Source organism: Pleurodeles waltl, chromosome 5 (genome assembly GCF_031143425.1).
Source record: "Pleurodeles waltl isolate 20211129_DDA chromosome 5, aPleWal1.hap1.20221129, whole genome shotgun sequence".
NCBI classification, from domain to species: Eukaryota; Metazoa; Chordata; class Amphibia; order Caudata; family Salamandridae; genus Pleurodeles; species Pleurodeles waltl.
This window is the reverse complement of record NC_090444.1, coordinates 1471290121-1471305819: the sequence shown is the minus strand read 5'-3', so window position 1 is coordinate 1471305819 and position 15699 is coordinate 1471290121.

Here is a 15699-nt window from a genome sequence, read left to right as displayed (position 1 = left end):
GGGTGACCTACATGAAGGTTTGGGCCTGGCAAAAAGTGTACTTTGTGGGGTCGAAATGGCAGTTTAAACTACACACACCGGTCACAAATAAAGCCCTGAGACATGTTTAAAGTACTACTTAAGTGGGTGGCACAATCAGTGCTGAGGGCCCACTAGTAGCATTTAATTTACAGGCCCGGGCCACTTTACTAGGGACTTACAAATAAATCATATATGCCAATTCATTTTAAGCCAGTCTAACATATTCTAGGGAGAAAGCACAAGCACTACAGCACTGGTTATCAGTAGCAAAGTTCATAGAGTCTTAAGGCCAACAAAAACGAAGTCAGCTAGAACAGAAGGTTTGAAGTCAAAAGGTTAGGGGAAAACCACACCAAGGAGACCAGGTCTAACACATGTCATCCGAGTCTTGTTGTGATATTATTTCATATTTATTGGAAATTACAGTTTCCATACATTTTTGTATTTCAATAATTGAAAACTATGAATAAAAATATTTTTGTGTCTGGGACATGGTCCAAAATGGCTGCTTCAGTTAGCTCTCCATGGACCATCCCTTTCCCACTAGTCCTGGCAGCGATGATCAGGGGATTTATCCCCTGCAAGATACAGAACCAATGTACTGATCACTATGGGGCAATGAGGTATGGGCAGTAACACTTGTGAGGATGGAATTGTGATGTATTTGTATTCAAGGACCACCTACCTGTAAGGCAAACTAAAATAGTGCCCAGGGGTTTGGAGGGGTTTGCCCCTGCAAGGAGCACCACAGCCTGTACCAAGAGGACTTCATAGATTCCTCAACTGCCGGACAGCCCAGGAGTGGAGGTGCCAGAGAAGCACACTAAATACACTAAAGCGTGGGGCCTCAGCTGCATCCCTGTCAGTATGGGCTGAGTGCGTCTCTCCTGTCTGGGACGGGCTGCTGTGGAGCAGGGCCATGATAGAAATGTGTCCTGCCATGAGGAGCTGAGCTGGACACCTGAGAGCTGGAGGACTGCAGGGAGACACTCAGAGGTTTACCCTCCCACAAGATGAGAGTGGTGATATCAGAAGGCCGCAATTGCCAGATGCCAAGGTGAACTGACAGAAAAGGTCCTGTGAGAAAGACAGCCTTGAACGAGATGAAGGGCTGAGCTCTGTGGGCCCTATTGATGGCTGGGGGTAAGAATTAAAGATTGGGACGTCAGTGAGGCTGCCTGCAAGACTGTGTTGGGGCCAATGAAGAAGCAATGGTTTGGTATTTTGAGTTTCTTGCGCGAGCAAGGAGTCTGTGGAGCTGCATGGAAGCCAGAGTCCTCCTGGCATCTCTGAAGGCTGAGGGTTACACAATCAACTTGGAGAGCCAATTGAAATGAGGGGGGGCGCCATCCAGGAAAATCTGACAAACTGTGCTCTTTACTGAGCTTACCATTCCCTGGGGATCATGGGCCCCTGGCGCCCTTCCTACACAGGTACTGTGTGTGAATTTTGGGCAACAGCTACTTTCCCTCAGCTGATTGACATCAAAGAAGGTACCCCAAAAGTCAGTGAACTTACTTAAATCATATGTGAGTGGGGCTCCACCAGCATCTTCAGGTGCCACGCTGGACGTTTATCTCCAATAATGGTGCTTACAAAGGCTGCTTTATTTATACCCTCCAAACATTTAAAACTGAATTACACAAAAAAATCAAGACCGATCTGGCCGAAGAAGTAACAGCCCTTTCCTCAGACCTCAAGAAAAAAAAATCCAGGCTATGCAGCAACATTGATTCCTCGGGACCAAGGTAGTAGAGGCAGAGGCAAACATTCAGCATCTAGAAGTCACAAATTGCTCCTGCACTAAACAAATACATACCATACACGTCCATCTCAATGCAATGACCCTCAAGCTGGATAGTTGGAAAATTGCTGCCAGAGGGAAAATTTAAGGATTCATGGCCACACGTAGGAGTAGAAGGCTAAAATCACTGCCAGTATGTGGGGGAGCTCATATCAACCTTGTTGAAAGGGCACCCTGTAGAACTCTGCCTTAGTAGAGTCCATAGAGTGGGTGGGCATCCCCCGGGAGACTTCAGGAGGCCAAGGGAAATGTTTTATTAGTGGCTAGAAGTTTGGATATGATCAAACACAAAGATTTTAAATGTATTCTCCTCGAGAACACAGTCCCGGTGATAATATCCCGCTGCCAGCAGCTTTGAATTGTCAAATTGCACCAGGATAAAATAAGATATTGGTGGCTATATCCATTTGACCTGGTCTTTGAATTCTGTAACAAGAAACATCAAATCACAAGAGTTGTGGAGACGGCAGAGATCCTTGAACTGTCCCTGGTTGGCATCATTGAGCAAGGCAATGAGAGAACTCCAGCAGACAGGACTCGACCTCGAATTATGGGCAGTGAAATGCACTGCGGGTGCTAGCACACCCGACACACCACAACATTGCTGCCGGCTCAATTTACACCACCTGCCCCGAAGTAAGTAACTAGTGGAGTAGGATTTGTAATTTTGCCCCCCTGTCACTGTCCAGCAACTGCCCTAAAGAATGTACCCCGGTGGAGTGAGAGCGGTAACCTGCCCTGAGGTAAGTACGTGCCGGAGTGGGAATAGTCATTTTGCACCATATTCACTGTCCTGCACCTGCCCTGAGGTAAGTACCTGGCGGATTGAGAGTAGTAATTTAGCCCGTCAGTCACTGTCCAGCACCTGCCTCTGAGATAAGTAGCCGGCAGAGTGAGAATAGTAATTTTGCCCCCCAGTCACTGTCCAGCACCTGCCCTGAGGTAAGTACCTGGTGGAGTGAGAATAGTCATTTTGCCCCCTTTCACTGTCCAGAACCTGCCCAAAGGCAAGTACCCAGAGGAGTAGGAATAATAATTTTGCCTATCTGCTCTGAGGTAAGTTCCCAGTGAACTTGTAACAGTCATTTTGCCCCAGTCACTCATCACTATTATTTAACATATCCTCCATTTACTGCTTTATATGGAAATTGAGGTTATTTACTGTTTTTAAAATGTACCCGTTGAGATGCTGCACACTGAATATTAAGTCACCTCATAAGTAGTTTATTTAAGTCTGAAAAAAATATATAAATAGTAAATTACTTTTTCTTTAATTAAACTTTCTTTGCTTCTGATGAAGTATTAATATTAATTTACCTTACTGTGTCGCTAGATGGCACTGTTCTCCACAGAATTAATGTCTCCTCTTTCTGTTCCAAAATACACGTCTTGTCAGAAAGGTATTCAGTGTGACACTGACCACAAAATGATGAATAGCGGTTTATATATGTTTTTTTAGTGGTGCGCCATAATTTAATTTACAATAAGTTTTGCAAACCATTTTTAATGTAATGTAAATTGATGACAAAACTTATTGTCACGACTTACGTGCTGATTTAACCTGGAGTCTGCAGAACGAGTGGCGTGGATCTTGTTCTTGAATGTTCGGCCTTGGCCCAGGTAGGGGCGACTCTTTCTGGTAGCCACGGTGCTGCAGGCAATGGGAACACCAAGAGCAGGCCGTGTCCCTCAGAAGTAGCGCCAGCGGGAAAAAACCCCGGAAAAGGGGAAAAAAACCTCCAAAAAGATAGGTTCCTGCAACAGGAACAAAAAGAACAGGTTAAAACAGAGGCAAAATACAGGAAAATATACTGGAACCGACGAGAACCAGCACAGGAAGGCAAGGAAATTAGAGCGAAGACACCATCCAAACAGAAAGTGTTGCAGCCCAAGGAGAGAAAGAATCACAGCCCTTAAATACCAACAAACAGGAAGCGACCAACAGGAAGTACAAGGACACCATCTTAGATAGGGAAAAAACACATAGAACAGAATGGACTAGGAGCTATAGAGAGTAGGGAACAAGGAATGCTGGGAAGAGAAGGGTAATATGGGAAAGGGAGAAAAAACATAAAGGAAGGCACAACCAGATATCCAGAAAAAGCAGAAAAAGAAAAGAACAGGTGAGTGGGGGGGTCAGACCTGCCTGTGAGCGCAGTGTGCTAAAGTAGAACGAGGCCCCATGCCCAATTTGGGGCCTCGGAAAGTGCAGATCAGCCTAGGGATGCGGCGCGTCTTGTGACCGCGTGCCGCGGCCCGAGCCGAATGTTCGGCTCGTGCCCCGCGCAGCGGCGCAACACTTATATTTATTTTGCACGTTTTAGAAAGTGCTTTTTATGAACGATTGAGCTATAGAATGTTGGGTATTACAGAGCAAAAATACTTCTAGTATGTTGTAGAAATAGTAGAAGGACTACTTTTGTAACGCGATTACAAAGAAACGCATTAGTCTGTGTGTGAACTTATTTCCTAAACATATATCATTACCTCGTTTTTCACTACTTTACAAAATGTCAGAATTACAAAAAATATATGCATATTCGTGTTTTATATTTTACATTTATTCCCTTTTCAATATCCATTGTTGTAACATTCATGGTTAAGGTATGCGTGGTATTTGTTTGCATGATTTAGATAATTTAAATTACAGTGCTATATTTGCGTGGTTCAGGCTAGTGTTGTTGGGACTTGCATGGTTCCAGCTCCGTCGTTGTTCAGCATGCATTGTAAATGTGCGCGTTTTCATACAACCGTGCTTACCTGACGACATCTTTAAGATAGACCGGATGGTCAATACATTCCTTTGGGGTGGGAAACATCCCAGAATATTACAATGGAAGAATTGCACTGCCTGACATCAGAGCATACTATTAGCAGTGCACCTCATAGCAATTAACAACTGGGAGCATGCACCCCGTGGCAACCCAACATACTTTTAGAGAGGTGTCAATTTGCACGTAAGTCACACCTACATTTTCTGTATAGACGGAAAGGGACACAGACACTCTTAATGCCCAAGCAACTAACAATAGAGGCATGGCACAAGGAAGTGAGAAAGATAGGTTGGCACGCAAACTCCATTATGAGAGGGTACTTATCTTAAAGAACCAGGGAAACTTCAGGGATTCCAGGCATGAGATAAGTTAGGCATTTCCAAATTGGGAGACCTTATAAAAGAAGGAACACTAAAGACCATAACCACCATAAGGGACAAATATAACCTTTCACAGACACAAAGATACCAATACACCAGGTTAACACATGCCTGGCAGGTCAAAAACCTAGACATATCAGACTTTCTGGACTATGCCCCCGCAGAAAGGGAAGCTCCTTATGGGTCAAAATTAAGAGAAAGCACATGCTTGTCATGCTGGGACTGTTTGAGTGAGAGGTGGGAGGATGACCTGGGACCCCTATATGACACAGCATTGGAGGCTTCTCTTATGCTCCCACTCAAAGTTGCCATACGTCTCTGAGTATGACTAATACAATTTAAAGTTCTGCATGGAATCCACTATGACAGGATGAGACTCCACAGAATACAGAGAGCCCTATCTCCGACCTGCATGCGATGCGGGATGGACAGGGGCACCTTCATGCATACATTATGGTTATGCCTTCACATCCAGATGTATTGGTCTAACATTCTAAGGGAACGTGGGAAGGTGTTTGATGTGTAAATCCCACGTGATCCACGTTATGTATTGTTAGGAGTCCCACCTGACGTAGACGTGCTGCGCCCTCATCTCCTCTTCAGTAACTTCAGCTTGGTGGTGGTTAAGAGGGGCATGGCAAAACATGGGATCCCCCAAGATCCCCACATTGATGGAATTATCAAGCCTGTGGCTGTCAGAGGAAATTTATCAAGATGTGGGGTTCCTGGGAGGCATATCATGACTTGCAGGCTATGCAACACTGAGACGGCAGAGACTCTTTACATGAATACTATGTTAAACGTTTGGGATGACAGGCATGAACGCGATGGTAACTCAACCCTCTTCTGTTTTGTTTTAATATGTCAATGCTTTTACTGTCTCCTTTCCTGAAGGGGCACGTTGATATGTTTGTATAAAATGCAAATAAAAACATGTATTAAAAAAATGACATTTGTAGAGCGCAAAACAAAGTCATATGCGATTATACGTTTTTCTCCCATATCCACAGCTGATTTACAAAGGTAAATTCTAAGCTTAGACCAAATGTCTAACTTTACTAGGAGTAAAGTTAGACTTTAGGTCTAAACTTAGACTTTTGGTCAAAACTTAGACTTTTGGTCTAAGTTTACCTTTGTGAATCGGGCCCATTGTTTGAAATATTTGGGTAGTAGTGCCCTAGTTCCCTTAAGTTCGAACACAGACACAGGACACATTTCCATATTGCATCATGCCCTAGTGCTCCTGAACTTAGACTGACATAATAAATGAAAACGCCTGGGTAGATGGCTCTTCCATTCCCTTCTATTGAGTGATCCTGTATAGAGAGAGGAGCTCCACTCTCATATTACAAATTATTTCCAAGACACTGACAATAGAGAGGTTTTATTAGCAACTCTTTGGGATGCATTTAAAGGAGTGATGAGCAGCAACTGTATAGACCTCTTGCAGGAGGTGGAGAGAGCCAGGAGGTTGCAAAGAGAACAGCTTGAGAAAGAACTTCAGGTAGCTGAATTGAACTACAGACAGACACCCTCCCCCTGTTTACTCCACCTGGTTTCAAATATCAGAGTCCAAATATGAATGTTTCCAATAAAGCAGAATTGTCTCTCCTCCGGTTGAAAAGCACATACTACTCCCAGGCTTATAAGGTGCACATGCTGTTGGCAAGGCAGCAGAGACAAAAAGTAGTGAGGGGATATGTTAAAGAAATCAAAAGCAGAGTGAGGGGCATCTTAACTCACTGGATACACAAGGTAAAATCCTTTCATATTTTTCTTCATCTCAGTATGCCTCCGACTATATCTCAATGTACAAGAGAAATATAATGAAAAAGCACAAATGCAGAGAATGACATATACTCAGAGGGATTTCTAGAGTCCCTGATTTCTGAAAAAGAAGTTCAATTAACTATTAAACTTCTAAAACTTCCTAAACCTCAGGGCCTGGATGGCTTCATATCAGGCTTCTATAAACCTATGCCCACCTACTTATCCCACACCTCACCAACCTGTTTAATAGTTTCGCGCAAAGAAGAGGAGTCTCACCCACAATGGCTGCACTTTCTATAGCAGGTCTTGAATGGTGTTGGATATCAGCCTACTTTAAATAGGGTCCTGTCGGACCCTTTGTCTCCTCAGAGAGGCACAATGCAGGAGTGGCTATTGTTGTCCCTCCTATTTGTCCTCACAATGAAACACTTTGCCAAGATATTACTTGGAGAAGGGGGCTTAGAGGGACTTCTTTTTTGTTGCGATACTCATAAAGCACTGCTATTCAAGGATGTTTGACCTGGCATCCTTGGCATGGTGTCCCCCTAATTTTTTGCCTTCAAACATCCTGCTTTTGTTCAGTTTGTTTTTGCTGGCCTTGTTATTCTGCACACTTTTCCACTGCTAACCAGTGATGAAGTGTGTGTGCTCTTTCCCTAAAACATGGTAACATTGGTATATACCCCATTGGCATATTTAGTTTGCTTATAAACCTTAGTAAAGTGCACTACCTGTGCCTAAGATCTGTAGATTAAATGCTACTAGTGGTACTGCAGCACTGATTGTGCCACCCACCTAAGTATCCCTTTAAACATGTTTCAGACCTGTCTTTGCAGAACCTCTGTGTGCAGTTTTTAACTGCCATATCAACCTGACAAAATAAACCTTTTGCTAGGCCCAAATCTTCCTTTTTAAAACATATGTTAACCATAGGGTAGGCTCCGAAAAGCCCAGAGGGCAGGGCGCAATGCAATTAAAAAGACAGGCATGTACTTTTAAGTTTTACATGTCCTGTTGGTGAAAATCTCTTAAGTTAATTTTTCACCACTGCAAGGCCTATCACTCCAATAGGCTAACATTGTAATGGCCTTTTTACACTTTATAAGTGTAATTTACAAATGGGATGAGATAACCCCTTAAAGATTGGTGTCTCTGTAATCACAATTTAAAATCCTAACTTATCATGAATTTGGATTTTCAATTGCAATTCTGAAAACGTCACATTTAGAAAGTTGGCATTTTCCTGCCTTAGCCAATTGGTGCCTGCAGCCTGTCTCTGATCACATGACTGGATGTAGTTGGCAGTTGGGTGTTGTGTATTTCTCATGGACAGCCATACACAATGGGAGTTCAGGTGAGACTTGATGGGCCATCCTGGGCAAGATAGAAGGGAGGAAATGGACACAGCCTCACTTACATCTGAATTGGCTGCCTACTCTCTATAATTAGTCTGGAACAAGGGCAGTTAGGGCAGAACATCTATGCACTTCAAAGGTATGTCTTTGAAGTCTTCCCCACATCAAAAGCAGCACTGGGTATAAGAACTGAGCCTCAGCACCACCAGTTTAGTACACTTCTGGACCTCTGGATACTCTGCCAGGAAGAAGGATTACTGTGTTGCTGAGGAACTACCACTCTGCTGGACTGCACTCTGGTGGAATCCTGCTTTGTTGTGCTGACTTTTGCCTCCTCCCGTCTTGCCTGGGAGTGAGATGGCATGGGCCTGCATTTCTCCAGCCCAGAACCCAGAAGTAATTCCAAGTGCTAGTTGGCTGACCTGCTGATCTGAAGTCTCAGGGACATATAGGACTTCAAACCACCCTGCCTCTGCACCTGGACTCTGTCATCTGTGAGTCTAAATTGCCAAGGGGTACCACCCCATTCCTGGGCCCTCGGAAGTGGCCTATAATGCTTCCCAGTGGAACTGATGCATCGTCTCTGTTGAGCAGCGCATCCCGAGCAGAACTAATGCATCTCCTTGACTGAGCAGCGCATCCTTGAGCAGAACAGACACATCACCGCTGTTGCGTAGATTGGCCCCAGTGCAGATGACTTGCATTGTCACCGCACCCCGCATCTTGGGATCCATGCATTGTCTTTGGAACCACCACTGCGCAACCCTTCACTGGAGTAGGTCCCTGCATCCCCTGTCAACAGCAGCCTTGACAATGATGCCAAAGCTCTGTATCTCAGTTTCACTACTCATCAGAACCGATGCATTGCCTCAGTTGCACAACGCATCTCTGACACTGGTCTTCTAATAACAAGCCCTGTCGATGGGATCATCAACATCGATGTAACAGGACCTTGCACCGCAGCCTCGCCGCATCTTGGAACCAACATGTTGCATCGGCTGCACAACACATATTCAACTTCCATCCATGCAATACTCCGAACCAGGATTAAAGTACTGTGTTCAGTAGGTCTCACTGTGTCCCTGTAGGTGGCCCACACTCCATAATCGTCAGAATTAACTTTTGACTTTTTCGCGCTCCAGCATGACAAGATATCCCCGGGTAGTGCTTTCTTGCTTTTAAGCACTATACTACAGCTTATTCTTTAAAAATGTATAAGTAAAGTTCTATTGATTTGATATTTGTCATTTTGGACTTGTTTTATTTATTGAATTAAGTTCTATTTTTCTAACCTGGTGTGGTATACTTTTCTGTGGTGTTTTCACTGTTTTACTGTTTGATGTGTTGCACAAATACCTTACACATTGCCTTCAGGGTAGGCCTGCCTGCCCTGTGTCAAGCAACCAGAGGGTGAGCAGAGATTAATTTGGGGTTTGCTTGCACCTTACCCTGACAAGAATTGTGGTTGCTGCTTGACCAGTTCGCACAACTCAGTCAACCAACAACCAATTTCTCACAACAGACAATGACTCACCTGCCCAGCAACCTCTTTTCCCATCTACATGAGCTCCTAATGGAGTATGAGGAGGTCTCAGGTTTTAAAATAAATATGCCCAAAACTGAAATACTTTCTTGATGGTTCTTGACTCAGAGGTAGATGCTCTCAAAAACTGTGTGCAATTCCATTGGAGTCAAAAATCGATTAGATGCCTATGTTCAACATCACTCCTAGAGTGCAGGGTCTGCTGTACAAATCTTCCAAATCCCTTGGGTCCATCAAGGGCGACCTCCAATGATCACAATCACTGCCGATTTCATGGCTGGGTAGAATTAACTCGCTAAAAATGAATGTCAGGCCTAAACTATTACATCTGCTTCAGCCCTGCCTGTAGTTGTCTCAAACTTTCTTAGCATATTGCAAAAAGACTTTTCTTAAGAATATCATGGGTGGTGGACAACCCCTTACATCCTATAAAATGTTGTGCAAACCTGATAGCAACGGGGCCTTGGCCCTATCAGACCTTAAAACATACTACCAGACGGCACAGCTGAGGATGGTCTCTGAATGGAGGTCATACGAATCAGAGAAGTTGTGCTTCATATGGATAGGGCTATTGCAGGACTGTGGATCTTATGCTGAAAACTAAAAAGGCCTGCCAGTCAAATGTATATTTACGCATTCCCAAATTTACAAAACATTTGCCTTGGACACTGTAACTGGAAGATTAGTGATTACTTTCCCATCACCTTGAACACTGATATATTTTGCCCGGCTTTGTCTCCAGGACCCTTTCAAGCATTGGGGGGGCTGCTTGATGACCGCAGATTTATATTGCTATGGGGAGGTGAAAATGTTCTTGGAGTTTAAGAAGGAATTTAAGGTGGAAGAGTGTAGGAGGCTGGCCTGGCTTGCAGTGGGTACCAAAGGTACTTACACCTTGTGCCAGGTCCAGTTATCCCTTATTAGTAGAATAGAGGTGTTTCTAGCAGCTTAGACTGATAGAAGGTAGCTATGGCAAAGCTGCTTAGGCTGAACTAGGAGACATTCAAAGCTCCTACTATACCATTTATATCATATGCACAATATCATAAGAAAACACAATACGCAGATATACTAAAAATAAAGGTACTTTATTTTTCTGACAATGGGGGTGATTCTGACTGTGACTTGTGCGAGACACCGCTTCGGAGGGTAGGTCCTCAGTGACGGACCTGGATTATCTACGCAGCGTGTTTCCAAGTCCCCGAAACGTGCCTCTCAAGGAGCCCTTTCCTGACTAGGGGATGGGCGACCTGACAGTGACGTAGCCAGTTTACTTGAAGTGTAAGTGACCGATACATATATTTAATTTTCGTCAAATTTTTTCCCTTTTCAATTGGAGAAAACTGATATAATAATTCCTTTCTGGTCCTGATGAAGCGTCACTGGATCCTGTAGGACCACACGACGCGAAACATGTTGACCCTAACCTGAGGGTACTGTCAAAACTACAGACCCCGGTAGTTTGTTGCTCTTTGAAAGTAATTGAGCATCAACACTCAGTTTATTACTTTCATTTTTGATTTTAATCTTGGTCTTCATCCCAGTATATTGATTAAAGGAATGTAACATTTTTGGGATGAATAACCAATTTTAGTCTCACATCTTATTCTCTCCGAGCGTATGCTGGTGCCTGAATATAGGCATCCCTGTCTGATGAGTTTTCATCAGAACAGTACGGCTGAGTGCCCCCCTTTTTTAGGGGAGCCCATCAGGCGTTGCAGCGCCGGCCTGGCGAGGAGCAATTCCCAATGATGATGCCAGCCATCCATTGTGATGCTTAAGGGTTTTTGCTCCTGACACCTCGGGTGCCCTAGGCTATTTGAGCACGTTTGGAACAGTGTACCTTTTGTATATTATATTATTGGGAGACTGTACACTGGACCATCTAACCTCCGGGTCCCTCTCCTTTTTCTCTAGACCAAGTCCAATAGTCACAACAGTGTCCGGGGGGGCAGGAGCCCAGAAAACCCCGGATGAAGGTGCAAGGAAGCTGCCTCCGGATGGAAGAAGCTTGGAATTCTGCACGAACGAAGAGGACTAGGAACTTCTCCTTTGGATGGAAGATGTCCCACGTCGCAATGAAGGTTGCAGAAGTGTTCCCACGCGGAGATACCGCAAACAAGCCTTGCTAGCTGCAAGGGTCGCGGTAGAGGTTTTTGGGTGCTGCTGAGGACCAGGAAGGACCAGGATGTCGTCCCTTGGAGGAGGAGACAGAGGGGGCGCTCAGCAACTCAGAGAGCCCTCACAGAAGCAGGCAGCATCCGCAGAAGTACCTGAACAGGCACTTGGAAGATTTGTGAACTGGAGTCCATGCAGAGTTACAAAAGAGAGTCCCACAACGTCAGAGGCCAACTCAGCGGGTTGGCACTGCAGGACGGAGTGCTGGGGACCCAGGCTAGGCTGTGCACAAAGGAAATCCTGGAAGAGTGCACAGAAGCCGGAGCAGCTGCAAATCACGCAGTACACAGGTTTGCAGTCTAGCGTGGGGAAGGAAGGACTTACCTCCACCAAACTTGGACTGAAGAGTCACTGGACTGTGGGAGTCACTTGGATGGAGTTCCTGTGTTCCAGGGACCATGCTCGTCAGAATGAGAGGGGACCCAGAGGACCAGTGATGCAGTCTTTTGGTGCCTGTGTTGGCAGGGGGAAGATTCCGTCGACCCACAGGAGATTTCTTCTTGGCTTCTGGTGCAGGGTGAAGGCAGGCGACCCCCAGAGCATGCACCACCAGGAAACAGTCGAGAAAGCCGACAGGAGGAGGAGCTACAATGTTGCTGGTAGTCGTCTTGCTACTTTGTTGTGGTTTTGCAGGTGTCCTGGAGCAGTCAGCGGTCGATCCTTGGTAGAAGTCGAAGAGGGAGATGCAGAGGAACTCTGGTGAGCTCTTGCATTCGTTATCTGAAGAATTCCCCAAAGCAGAGACCCTAAAGAGCCAGAAAAGGAGGTTTGGCTACCAAGAAAGGAGGATTGGCTACCAAGAAAGGTAAGAGCCTATCAGAGGGGGTCTCTGACGTCACCTGCTGGCACTGGTCACTCAGAGCAGTCCAGTGTGCCCCCAACACCTCTGTTTCCAAGATGGCAGAGGTCTGGGGCACACTGGAGGAGCTCTGGGCACCTCCCATGAGAGGTACTGGTCAGGGGAGTGGTCACTCCCCTTTCCTTTGTCCAGTTTCGTGCCAGAGCAGGGCTGGGGGATCCCTGAACCGGTGTAGACTGGCTTATGCAGAGATGGACACCATCTGTGCCCATCAAAGCATTTCCAGAGGCTGGGAGAGGCTACTCCTCCCCAGCCCTTCACACCTATTTCCAAAGGGAGAGGGTGTAACACCCTCTCTCAGAGGAAATCCTTTGTTGTGCCTTCCTGGGCCAGGGCTGCCTGGACCCCAGGAGGGCAGAAACCTGTCTGAGGGTTGGCAGCACCTGCAGTGGAAACCCCGGAAAGGCAGTTTGGCAGTACCGGGGTTCTGTGCTAGAGACCCGGGGATCATGGAATTGTCCCCCCAATACCAGAATGGTATTGGGGTGACAATTCCATGATCTTAGACATGTTACATGGCCATGTTCGGAGTTACCATTGTGACGCTATACATAGGTAGAGTGACCTATGTTAAGTGCACGCGTGTAATGGTGTCCCCGCACTCACAAAGTCCCGGGGAAATTTGCCCTGAACGATGTGGGGGCACCTTGGCTAGTGCCAGGGTGCCCACACACTAAGTAACTTGGCACCCAACCTTCACCAGGTGAAGGTTAGACAGATAGGTGACTTATAAGTTACTTATGTGCAGTGTAAAATGGCTGTGAAATAACGTGGACGTTATTTCACGCAGGCTGCAGTGGCAGGCCTGTGTAAGAATTGTCTGAGCTCCCTATGGGTGGCAAAAGAAATGCTGCAGCCCATAGGGATCTCCTGGAACCCCAATACCCTGGGTACCTCAGTACCATATACAAGGGAATTATATGGGTGTACCAGTGTGCCAATGAGAATTGGTAAATTTAGTCACTAGCCTGCAGTGACAAATTTAGAAAGCAGAGAGAGCATAAACACTGAGGTTCTGGTTAGCAGAGCCTCAGTGATACAGTTAGGCACCACAAAGGGAACACATACAGGGCACATACTATGAGCACTGGGGTCCTGCCTGGCAGGATCCCAGTGACACAAGGGCTAAAACAACATACATACAGTGAAATATGGGGGTAACATGCCAGGCAAGATGGTACTTTCCTACAAAGAGACATAAAGATATCACTACACACGATTGTGCCACTGGGTAATGCACCCTGAACTGAGTGAGGCAATTAGAGAATTGACCCCCTTATATGCCCTCATCATGGAAGCTCATTTAGGTAACTGCCAGCAAAGTTGGTTGGAGGCCATCAGGACCAGTTTTAGCGCTGGTGGCGCCCCGTGCGACAGTCTTTTTTGGCACCCTCTACCCCACGACCACCTTATCGGATTACCTCACGACCACCCCCCAAATGTGCCCCAAATGTGCCCCTCATCTCTCAATAGCCCCTCAGATTCATTCATTGTAAAGCACTCGTAAGGGCTGGCTTTTCTAATCCGCTCAGCTATCCACATAAAATATAGTTATTTTGCAGCAGGCACTTTGGGGGTGATTCTAACCCTGGCGGTCGGTGATAAAGCGGCGGCCAACCCGCCAACAGGCCGGCGGTCCAAAAAATGGAATTCTGACCCTGGCGGGAACCGCCAACACAGCCCGCCACATTAACACTCCGACCGCCACGGCGGGACCGACAAACAGCGCGGCAGTCACCGCCAACAGCCAGGCGGCAGACAATGTACCGCCCACACTATCATGACCGGCCAATCCGCCACCTTTTCCGGGGCGGGAGCACCGCCGATAAAAACACGGCGGAAACAGACTACGAACGAGAAAACGCGCACCTCTACGCACTCCACGAGGAAGGAGGACAGCATGGAACCCGAATTAAACATCCTACCTGCTCTCGTCTACCTGCTCATCTACCACGAGTACGAACGCCGGCGCAGACGACAACGGTGAGTACTGCACCTACGACACAGGGGAGGGGGGAGGACGAAAGGTTACGTGCACACACATACGCGATACACCCACCCCCCCAAACCATGTACACACCAATGCAGAGCAACAAGTCACAGTGAAACCACCCAAACCCCTGTAAAGAAAACAAGGACATAATTAAATAGTGACTCGAAAATTATGGGAAATAAAAACCACTGATAAGTCACGGTCAAATAGCAATAACAAATCAAAAATCCAAATTCAATATCCAGTGCATACGAAAAACCGAGGCAATAAGTCCTGCACATCTAACGAGATTCAAAGTGTCCGTGGGCCAAAGTGTTGCAACACAAGGGCAAAGCCCACACAGGAGACCTGAGTCCTTTGGAGAGAACACAGCAGGGGCATCTGATGAAAAAACCACAGGCACCTCAGGGGGAAGGGAAGGGGGGGGGCACCACAGCCACATGATTCCACGACGCCAGATCCACGAAGGGGCCACCATGCCCACTCGGCCATCCTGGGGAGTGCAAAGCCACAGTCTCTCAAGTCTCTACAGTGGGTGGCTTGGCCACTCGGCCATCCTGGGGAGTGCAAAGCCACAGTCTCTCAAGTCTCTACAGTGGGTGGGTTGCCCACTCGGCCATCCTGGGGAGTGCAAAGCCACAGTCTCTCAAGTCTCTACAGTGGGTGGGTTGCCCACTCGGCCATCCTGGGGAGTGCAAAGCCACAGTCTCTCAAGTCTCTACAGTGGGTGGGTTGCCCACTCGGCCATCCTGGGGAGTGCAAAGCCACAGTCCATCAGGTGGATAACAGTCTCCACCGGTCAAGGAGGAGGCATGGTGGGCACAGTGAACCGTGAACAGTAGCTCGAGACAGATCCGGCACTGTCATTGTGCCAGTGGTGCTTGAGATGGCGGTGCCCAGCGGAGTGGTGCTTGAGACGGCGGGGCCCAGAGGAGCGGTGCATGAGACGGCGGGGCCCAGCGGAGCGGTGCTTGAGACGGCGGGGCCCAGCGGAGCGGTGCTTGAGATGAAGGGCCCAGCGG